Source organism: Triticum dicoccoides, chromosome 7A (assembly GCF_002162155.2).
Source record: "Triticum dicoccoides isolate Atlit2015 ecotype Zavitan chromosome 7A, WEW_v2.0, whole genome shotgun sequence".
Taxonomy (NCBI): domain Eukaryota; kingdom Viridiplantae; phylum Streptophyta; class Magnoliopsida; order Poales; family Poaceae; genus Triticum; species Triticum dicoccoides.
In genome coordinates this window covers 78,210,050-78,217,372 of record NC_041392.1, presented here as the reverse complement: position 1 = coordinate 78,217,372, position 7,323 = coordinate 78,210,050, and the positions used below count along the sequence as shown (strand labels likewise).

The 7,323-nt window shown below is 40.1% G+C and overlaps 1 long non-coding RNA gene across 7 annotated transcripts; it reads right to left on the bottom strand.

The window, feature by feature from the left end:
- Positions 1-656: 656 nt before the first annotated feature.
- LOC119330819 lies at positions 657-5,005 on the bottom strand. Of its 7 annotated transcripts, none has more exons than XR_005160271.1 (5): positions 3,965-5,005; positions 3,129-3,865; positions 1,990-2,629; positions 1,787-1,885; positions 657-1,152 (listed from the first exon to the last, which is right to left on the bottom strand). It is a non-coding gene; the product is annotated as an uncharacterized LOC119330819 (long non-coding RNA). The 7 variants fall into 7 exon arrangements; XR_005160270.1 differs by having other exon boundaries at positions 3,129-4,227; positions 4,536-5,005; XR_005160273.1 differs by having other exon boundaries at positions 682-1,152; positions 1,990-2,337; positions 2,448-2,629; positions 3,129-5,005.
- Positions 5,006-7,323: the final 2,318 nt, after the last annotated feature.

The following is a 7,323-nucleotide window of genomic DNA, read 5'->3' as shown; positions in this document are numbered from 1 at the left end:
ATTTGGTGTGTAATATTTAAAGTCATGACAAAAAAATATTATCTACTAATTTGAGGTGTGTGGTATTTTTTTTCTCCCATTGCAACGCTGGAGTTCTTGGAATGCCAGCCATTAGACTAACAATTGTTAGTGTTTACTTTGCAGCGCAAAGTTTTAAATTAAGCTCGCAGTCGTGCGAGATACTGAGGAAAATATTTGTTTTTTTAAGTGAATATATTTTACAACGCAAATTTTTTGGAAAGTTTTTAATTAATAATTTAAACTGGAACATTTTCAAAATAACAATATTTTCTCTTTTTACTAGCAAAAATGCCCATGCGTTGCATCGGGAGAAAAAAATTCATCACACCCTGTAAGCATAGCCTATTACACGAGTAATTGGGCGCCGAGTAATTGTTTGATTTATGACCCACATCAACTATTCTCAACATCAAGAATTATGCTTTGGGCCAGACCATCTTTGCAAAATGGCTAAGAAATATGTGCATTGTTTGGTTTGTGGCTTTGCTATTTTATTCCCACCGCCGCGGTTGCAGCTGCTCTCCACACACGATGGTGTACTTATTGTCCGGTATTAATGTGAGGCATATGTAGTCTGAGAAACATAAAGACCAGGAATATATTGGGTTAACTATTGTGACCAGCTTGCTTAGAAATAAAAAAACTATTGTGGCCAGCTTATTAACCAATAACCGAAAATATGGATAGTTAATTTCCTAAAGTTGGGACATTTTTCTCATGGATCTGTAACAATTTTCTCAAAATCTAGAACAATTTTATCCTAAACCTAAAACTTTCTCCATTTCATATGGTGTTGCCAAAAGAAACATAGTTTAAGCAACGCCATATACTTCTAAAAGGCTAATCATTTATATACAAACTTCTTGTGTGTTTCCGATGTCTCAATGCTTGTATGGCATCTTGGTGCCAAGAAAAAGAGATGACCACCCTTTCTTCTGTTGCTTGATGTTCGTTTAGTTGTAAATTCCAGCTTCTGACTAAAGGCGCCGAGAATTGCTTGAACTGATTGCTGACCAAAATGTGATAGTGGCTCAATGACAAAAGGGTAGTGCCATACGGTGCACATTCTTGTGGATCCCTGTATATCTCCCATGAATATTTCTTTGCTTGACTGATTGTTGATATCCATGGCTATGCCAGAAAATGAAAATTTAAAATTAAGAACTTTGAAAATCATATACTGTACCGTGATATATATGTGCCAAAGAAGCGCAAATCATTTGCTGATCAGACATGACAACTTTGTACTCCGTAAGTTTTGACAGAGAAGGGCAGTTTATTACTGTTTTATCTGTGACCATGAATACTGTGAGCGACATGCGACGCTAAAATAAGCAGATAATATATATTTTTTCCGTTCTAGTGAGCATAGAGCAGGAGTGAATCTTACTAAAATAGCATGAGCAATTTATGCTATGGCAGAATGTAGCTAAAAGAAATACTACTAACGGAAGAATAAAAAATCCAGGAAATGGAGAGATTATACTTGCGAGTGCAGGAAAAGTGGCAAATTCAAAGAATGTACTTTCATTTAGCCAACAGATAAAATGTTTCTGTTCTCGTGAGCAAACAGCTAGAATGAACCTCATTAAAATACCATGAGTGATTTACCCACCGGCAAATAGTAGCTACTGACGGAAGAACAAAAAAAAAGGAAATGGAGAGATTATACTTGTGAGTGCACGATAGATTATTCCAAAGGAAGTACTTTTTTTAGCCAATCGCTCAAAGCAAAAGATTAGTGCAATGGATAAAAAGTACAGACCTTGACAGAATATCTTGTTATTGTAAATCATGTGCTCTACAAATTTCTGAAATCTGCCACTGTAATTGTACAAAAGTCTTGCCATTGAAATCTGCCGGGCTGTCCACATAAGTTCTTCAATTCGGTCATAATCCAATTCATAAAAGTAAGAAACTCTGCTAGTTGCATATCTTTTAAAGAAATGAATTAATTAATAATTATACCTCTCTGTAGTCCCTAATTTCATCCAATTGGGCTTCTGCACCAGTGTCTACTCATTCATAATATATAGAAAAATTTAGATGGCAGAACATTGTAGATCAGAAGGAAACTTTCATGGTAAAATCCATGTCAACGAAAAGAACAGACATAGAGCCATCATGAGATTTGGAGCCACAAAAGTAGTAAGGAAAAGGAAGAAATATGACGAAGAGAAGGACTTTTTTGCTCGGTAGTACTCACTGATCCCTGCTAAAGAGAAAGACATGAGACTGGACGGAGAAGCTGCTCTATGTTGTGAACACACCCATTAGTTCATGCACATAAAGGGCACTATCCTGGAGCAAAATCAACTAAAAAAATTGACGTAAAAAAGAGAGTAGTATACTTTCTAAACTCAAATTATAGCTACGGCAAAACAATGGTCGACTTTCTCTAGCAAGGGAAAAATTCAGAGATGTACCTATTGAGGAGGTTTTCATGTTGGGCAGACGCGAGGCACTGGATGTCGAGGGGTACAGGGGTGTACAGCACCGGCGGCGGTGGGGGTTTGGCCACTGCTGATGAAAGTATGTCGTCTCTGCTCTCAAGCACCACCAGATCGTGGTAAAACTTCAGTAGTGGAGGACACCTGACCGACAACATCTAAATAAACACAAATCGTTAATTCACTCTAGTTTATTTTCCATAGGAAAACATATGCAATAGCGTTGTAAAATAAAAGGAATTATCAAAATTAATTAGTAGCTTAATATGAGAAATCAAATGGGAAGACAAACGGCATTACTCAATAATCAAGTGGCCAGGATACACACACAGATCAAATATATTTCAGTTAGAGAATATTCTGCTCGCGGTTCATGATTTGCTCTCCGAGCAATTGAATCTTCACTATCAGTTCCTTTGTCTACAGGAATAACAACAATCACACACTTGAGCATGCAACTGGAACTCTACTTCTTTGCCAACAATCTATAATTGTGCTTGGAACCGTAGGGAGCGAGCGGACACTTTCCCTTCTATACTATGTTGACCTAACACTTGCACTTCTTTTTTACCACTAAAGAAAAAAAAACTCAAACGATTGCACACACAAAAAAATTGGTTAAATGTTTTTGTGCAGGGGAGCTGTGGGAGACCAGACCTTAGTAAGAGCTTATGACCAGAAGATAAGAGTGCTCGATAGCCGCGTGATCGCCCGGTCAAGCATGTTATAGATGGACCCAAACCTGTCAAAATCTGAAATTTGTAACAACAAATAATCAGTTGGAAAACAAATTTATGAAGCATGAACAAACAAAGGTAAAATTTATTGCTATCCGAAGGCCTCCAGATCTAATTTTGAATGGAAGGCTGCAAAAACATGTCACGGAACAAAATTAGAAAGTTCAAAATATAGTGCAAAGTACTTGGTTCAAGAAAAAATGTTGCACGGGCAGCCAACAACTGAAGAAGAGAAACCGATCAAGAAAAAGCTAAAAGGTCTTACATTAGTGAACGAAGGGAGTATTATTTAGTGTCAGGTTCTATACTGAATTACCACATAATTAGTTCCTGGTCACATTTTCGCAGAAGCTCGATGGCAGAAATTGACCAAAGCCATGGTTATACAAACATGTATTGTTGACTTTGTTGTACACAATAAAATGATCTATACATGTTAATGCTACCAAGGAAAAATGTATGGCATGGTATCTTGCAGAATTGATTCACTTTGCAGAACTTCACTTGAACCATCTATAAAATTGTACTTGTTCATTATCGGTTGGGCATTGACAGAAGTTCTATGTAACTGAAGGCGTCAAGGTGGTAAAACAAAATTAGTTATGTGGTTAATTCCAGTATAAAACCATGCCGAATAAGTGACTCTGGTTATGGTACCTGCACAAGTGGATATGATGAACAGTCTTGTTAACAAACCACAAAAGTTAACACTTGATAGTTTTAACCTGTACAAAAGATGATAACGCAAAAATTCACCTGAAGCAAGACTTTTTCTCATGCAGTTTTTCTAGGCAAGAGTTACCACAGTTCATGGAAAATACTGCGGTTTAATCGATGGCCATTTGCAAACATGATTTCTTCGCCTCTTACTCATGATGTGCAGAAACTTCGTTGATCTGGTTATAACACATGCGAACCAAACATATGTGTTGCTTAAATACTTGCTGATCTTCAGTTCAGTTGTAGCTGCTGAATACTTGCAGTCAAGAAATACCAAACCACATGCTGGAGAGCAAGTCCTTCATTGAAAAGAATCACCAAGGGAGCTATCTTGAGCTAAAAGAATTAATGAAGCATGCTATATAACATAAATTTTCCCAAAATTCATAGAAAATACTATCAAAATCGCACATCCTATTTAAGAAGTATTTCGTAAGAGTTGGTCCTTTTTCAAATCCATACAGAGAGAACATTTTGCTACCCACAAAATGCATATGAAGAAATGATCGGGAGAGCATCCAGTAAAACGATGATTCACACCTCTTGACGGAATTAACAGTCCAGATTGGACCAAAGAAGAGAAGGGATGGATTTTGGGGAGCAAGACCTGCGGATCTAGCTGATGTCTCAGCGCATTCTTCAAAAGTTGAAGGAGCAGCGCCATCTCTGCATAGACCCGCAGCCTCGCACCCGAGTCCCTCCCTAGATCTTCGCGGCCCCGAGCAGGAGCTCTGCGGCCATGCACCGATCCAACGCCGCCGGAGAACCAACCACGGCCACGCCTCCCTCTTCCTTCCTCCTTCCCTCCCGTGCTCTCTCTCCATGTCCAGGAGACACATGGGGACGGCGGAGGCGGCGAGGCAGAGGAGCGGTCAACGGTGGCGTCGTCTGGATCGAGCGCCTTTGTGCTCGATGGCGAGGAAGGCAAGGCGCAGGTCCTCCGGCGTGCGATGGCGCATGGGACGGCGCAGGTGGCTGGGCACGTGGATCCCGGCAGGGAGGGTCCAGATCCAGTCGAAGACGGGGCGACCGGCGGTGGCGGCGACGCGCGCTCGTGCGTGGGGAACAGGAAGCGGATCGTTGGGTGATGTATGTTTAAAGGACTGCGGCTTGAATATACTAAACTACATGGTCGTTTCTGCAAAAACGAAACGTTATCTGAGGGAGTCACTCAAAAAAGGATTGCGGGTTGAATTTGAAGAAAAAGAGGGTCTTTTCTGCAAAAATTCCAATAACGTAGTTTATTAGTAGGTAGAGATTTTTTCCCTGAGTGTTTTTTTAAGCACAAACATTTTTTTAAACCAGGAAGTACAGTTGTGAATATTTTTCGAATTTGTAAACATTTTAAAAACACAAATTTTTTTTAACTTTAAATTTGAAAAGGCAAACATTTTTCAAAACATGATATTTTATATATAAAAACTAGGAGGTACTATAGCTAAATTGTTCTAATCTATATCTATTAATAAAACTTGGTGAATTTTTGAAATATGCCCACCTGATGCATTGTTTTAGTTTAATTTATTAAATTAGGGATATGGAAGGAATCTTTTTCTCTGTCATGCCTTCACGTACGACGAGTCTCACTTGGCCCAGTGACTCCCGTCAAAATGCATGAGGAGTCCAACTAAGATTTCATGGTCCATCTGACGCAAACTACTCAATTTACATGACGACACGGACATATATAATGTGCAGTGCTTTTCCCTATTATATTAGCCCAATGATAAAAAAACTTTGTTCAACGCTCTTGATCTTCGACGGACACGAAGGCGGCTCAACAATCCAACTATTGGACCTGGCCAACCTTGGTTAGTGACAACTGGTATTAAGACCACCGGCGACGAGGACGACCAAGACGACAAGCAAAACATGTGTCTGGTGTTATATTGAAATGGGGATGTAGACCCGAGAATGAGGTATTAGTCATGTTTATTATGTTATGGGCATGAGGGTGATGTTTTTCGCCAAGCTCAGTGGGTAAAGGACGTGCGAGGATTCTTTTCTTCCGTTGCAACGCACGGGCATATTTGCTAGTTGTGTTTAAAACAGCCTAAGCTGTTGATCAGTGTTTTCTGCAAAAGATTAAACTCGAAATCAGTGTTTTCTGGTATAAATTCATAGATGAGTGTTTTCTGCAAATCTATGCTTCAATGTACTGGTTTTCTGCAATTTACTCCATTTAATAACATAATCAGCAAAGTGGGAAGGAATAATGCCTTCAATGGCTAGTTTGTTACGGGTGGTCCAAAGAACCCAAGCTAAGACCCGAAAAGATCTCCACGCCAGCCTTCTTTGCTGGTTGTGTGATTGTTGGAGAAGCGTTAAAAGATCATTCATAGATCTGGCGTTCCATGTTTTCCCAAAGCAATCACGCACACAGCCCCAGCTCCATAAGAACATAGCCAGAGCACATCGAAAGAGGATATGGTCGGCATCCACCGTGGCCCCGCACAAAGCACATCAGCCGTTGCCCGGATCATCACTAATAGAAAAGGGTTAAATGTGAAGCACATTAGTGCCGATTTAAATTTGAGCCGGCACTAATATGACCATTAGTGCCAGTTCTAACGGCTAGGCGGGCGGGCATCATTAGTACCGGTTCGTGGGCAACCTTTAGTACCGGTTCATGCCACGAACCGGTACTAATGAGGCCAGTGCGGCTGTGGTCAGGCTGGGGCTCCCATGAAGACCTTTAGTACCGGTTCATGGCATGAACCGGTACTACAGTTTCTTAGTAAGCTGATTTTTAGTCCCACCTCGCCAAGAGAGAGGCAGTATGAGCGATTTATAAGCCGTGAGTGCAGAGACAATGGCGAAGAGGCGCAATGCTCACATGCATGTTGATTAGCTTCAAGCCTTTCGGAATAGCATAGATTGCACTGAGCTATGTGTAGTGCAGTCTACACTATTCCGAAAGGCTTGAAGCAAATTAACCAGCATTGCACCTCTTTTTTATTTTTAATAATTTATTTGAACTCCGGACTTCTTTTGTGTTCAGTATGCAGCATTCAAAGCGACGTCATCAATTTTCAACATGTTCTGACATCATTTGTTGTTTTTCGGTCATTTACCTAATTGTTTAGAGAGCTAAATGACCGTGAAATTGAAAATCACTACAAATGAACTCTAAAAATGTTGAAACTTGGCATGGTATCATCATTTCACCCACATAGCATGTGCGAAAGAGTAGAGAGGGTCACGGCAAAAACTGGACGCAGTTCGTGTACAAACTGGACAAACTCTTTAGGAGTATCAGGGTTTCGGATGAGAACTCATTTGTTACACGGGCACTTCAATGTTTTTTAAACTTATTTGAACTCCGGACTTCTTTTGTGTTCAGTATGCAGCATTCAAAGCGACGTCATCAATTTCCAACAAGTTCTGACATCATT